This window comes from Desmodus rotundus, chromosome 3, assembly GCF_022682495.2.
Source record: "Desmodus rotundus isolate HL8 chromosome 3, HLdesRot8A.1, whole genome shotgun sequence".
Classification (NCBI taxonomy): domain Eukaryota; kingdom Metazoa; phylum Chordata; class Mammalia; order Chiroptera; family Phyllostomidae; genus Desmodus; species Desmodus rotundus.
The window spans coordinates 78,615,699-78,619,508 of NC_071389.1; positions in this window are offsets into that span (position 1 = coordinate 78,615,699).

The following is a 3,810-nucleotide window of genomic DNA, read 5'->3' on the forward strand; positions in this document are numbered from 1 at the left end:
AACAAGCACTCCTTTGAAATTGTCTTCAAGAGAAGTCAGCCATGAAAAACAGACCTAGTACTTTAGGGCTGAATTTTTGTGTCCAGTGAGAAAACCCTGCCAGACTAAAAGGACCTGGGGTCAAATAAGCTTAGGAAGTGTGGCATATTATTACATCCTCCTGGAAATTCACAAGACACATTTCCATATCAAAAGCTCTCAGATATACCCTAACCTAGCATTGCTCTCAACAGTTTTCACCTTGGAAACTATTGTTTTAGTAAATTTAAAGTTAAATAACTATATGTCTAGTGGCTACTGTATTGGAGAGCTACTGATCTGGATGTTAGACCCGTGAGGAGAAAAGAAATAATCTTTATCATATAGCTTTGGGAGGGCTGCACCACATTTTGAATCCAGTAAAATATGATGACCGTATCGACATATTCCTTAGTTTCAGACTAATTTGTGCATGCTGTAGTAAGTCTGAAGATACACAGTTTTCTGCAGTGTCTGTGTCTTTGTATATACAAGGACTATTTCTCCTATTTGACTTTTAAAATACCAAGGAGTCTGTGTGGGTAGTACATCAAAAAGGGCTTTGGAGTCAGATAGACATGGAATCAGAATCCTCATTCTATTTCTTATAATCTCTAGTGACACTCTGCTGGGTCAGCCTCCTTTACCCACTTTCTATCCACAAGGTTGAGGCAGGAACTGCCTATCCCTATAAAGTGGCCTTTCTCCCTACCACTGATTTATTTTGAGAGGACACGTATCCCAAACTGGGCCAACTTGTGCTCTCCCTGGGAATTTTGGAAGGGAGAGAGATCAGATGCTCCTGATGGCTGAATCTACAACATTAACATTGAGCACCACTGGGGTCCCAGTTTTCAAGATTTGGACCACAAAATTCAAGGGAGCCAGTATGCAAGAGAGAGAAGAGTCATAGAGACAGGCAGAATGGGGCACAAATAAGAGATGGAACAAGGACAGTGAGAGTGACTTAGCCTCTCCCTGGCCAACATTACAGTGTTCACCAACATCTGGTTCTCTTCTCCTTTCTTGGCATATGGAAAGATGGCACTTCCCAGCCCCCAGCATTAAAGCCGATCCATCTGACCAGAAGTAACATGTGTCACTTCCTGGCCTAGGGCAGTGGCAGTCCCCAGGGAGGTTCTCCATCCCTTACTTCCCCTGCTGGGGCACATTTAGAAGCCTAGTGCTGAGACGACAGGTGCAACACTAGCAAAGCAGCTTGGGTCTCTGAGCTACCACGGGGAGAACAACTGCCCTGGAGAACCACCCAGTCCTTCAGGCTGGGGGAAATTTGTTGAGGCTTTGAGATTGTTAGGACACTGTAACTTCGTTTCTTCTGACTAACAGTCTCTCTAAGCCATAGTTCCCTCATCTGTCAAATGGGACTAAGACTGTCTGTTGAGGCTGTTGTCATGAATGCATGGAGTCATGTCTGCGAGATGCCTCCACAGTACGTCACGGAGATGGCTTAGGAGGAAGCCTCAGTTCTTTACTCTTAATCAGCTACGGTCTCTAGGCCTATGTTCTACAGTCTAAGTCTGCCAGGCACTGTAGTCAGATGGATGCATCGGTGCAAACCCAATGTCTTCTGAAATATATTGAATCTTCCTGAGGGTTTCAAACCAATCTCATGAGGGACCCCTCACAGAGGATGAATTGTCCTTTGTCAGGGGACAAATGTGGTACAGACTTCAGACTGCTTATTATCTACAGCGGCAGTACAAACCTCACCCTGTGCTCACAGCACATCAGGGCAGTTATCGGGGCTTCTTGCGATGCTCTCCTCTTTCTTCTTGCTATGGGCAGAGAGGCAGTGATTCACAGAGCCCACCCTCCAGAGAAAGGGACTGGCTCTGCCAGCTGGGGCTTGAGAAAAAAGGTTCCTGTAAATCTGCTGGCAACACCAAGGAAGTCATTGGACCTCCTTCCCCCTCAGCACACACCCCCCGAAGAAGACTCAGGCCTGCATAACTGCCTAACTTCACATTGTGGAAACGTGGGACATTTCTGGCAGTGTGTGTGTGAGTGTAAGAAGAGTTCACTTTGGGGATGCAACAAAGGGAATCCACTGACATTCTTTTCTAGAGTTCTGCTTGGTGCTTCCTGCATGTGGTGTTCACTGTTGGAAGGAAGATTCGTCGTGGATGGTGGCAGCCTCACTCTCCAAGTCCACTGTGTGTGACCACCCAGAAGGACACATTTATGAGGCACCATTTTGAAAATGAAAGTGAGATCCGTATGAGTTAATAACCTGTGGAAACAATCTTGTTATTCTGTAGTCATCTGTGGTGGACCCAAGAGAGAACAGCTCCTGGTGGTTAAGAGACTTGCCTTTCTTTCTGAAGTGGCCACAGGTCAGAGATTTAGTCAGCAGCTATCGAATCTGTGTAAGTTAGGAGGCCATACATTCTTGCGCAGGTGTTGAGCGACTTTCGGCCTTCACTGAGGTGGAAGGCCAGGGTCTCAAGAGGATTGGCCAGCCCTGCAGAAGAAGAGAAGCTTTGGTGGCTGGAGAAGAGGTACTCTGACCCACAGGTGTCTCCAGTCTCCACAAAGCCAGGCGTGCTCGCTTTAGGTTGGCACCCTCATAGGCACTGGCCACTCCCACAGGACAGGCAGAAGTGGAAGAAGAGAATAGGAATTAATTAGTCCTCACCTTTGGTCATTCCTAGTCATTCTGAATATCTAATCTGTTGAATGGCCATTTTCACTCTGACCTTCCTGCCTTTGGCTCTTTCACTGAGTAGGGAGAAGATGGGATTTTCTGGAATTTTTTTCATCAATTCCTGATCCCCAAAGCTCAGAGGCTGGCACCAGAATGTGTGTGTGCATAAGCCTTCTTCAAAGGACGCCTGGCCCTTGAAGACTGTGTCTTGGAGACTGAATCGAAACCAAACTGAAAAGAGAATTTGTGTATCTGTTTGTGGTTTAAAAGGTCAGAGACTCCATTTCCTTCTCTGGTGCTTGAAAAGGGCTTGCTGCTCCTCTCTCAAGGAGCATTTCATTTGAGGGCCAGAGGCATTTGCTTGGTTAAGGGCAGCCCATAAAACTGAGTGGCTGCTTATTTCATTTCTAGCATGTTGAAGCTCTCCTTCTACAGTGCAGTTATTCACAAAGTTTATTTTGTTATTTGTTTTCTTTTTCATCTCAAGGGGGTTTTAATGAGGTTAGAGCTCAGTTACTCAGGTGACTGAGTCAGTTTGCTGGCAGCCGTGTAAGGGCCTGGAATAGAGAGGAGCTAGAGACAGGCGGGTGCAGGCAGTGTCGTGACAGGGGGAAGGGCTTGTCTGGACCAGGGACTCAGGTAAAGAAGAAGGAAGATAAAGGGCCAAGGGAGCAGGTGTCAGCGCTGCTTGACAGATACCGTATGAAACCCAAGTGCAAGAAAATAAAGGACCACTCCATGGCTGCAGTATGGAGTAGCCTTCCTACACCTGAAATGTGATACATCCACATCAGTAATGAGATTTTCCAGTAGCTGTGTTTTATAAAGTGAAGAGAACTAGATAAGTAGCATTACTATTTTAACATTTTTATTTAACCCAATACGTCCAAAATATCATCATTTAAAGTTACTGTTTTACTACTTTGTTTTTATACTAAGTCTCCCAAATCCCGAGCCCTTCCATTACAGCATGCTCATTGCAGACTGGCCACGTTGTAAGCGTTTAGGAGCCACATGCGGCTGGAGGCCACCGTGAGGACAGCCGACACAGGGAGGGTCCGAAGATGTAATAAGAGATAAGTGGGAAAGAATCCTTTGTTCAGAGAAGAATTTGATAAAATTTTGCT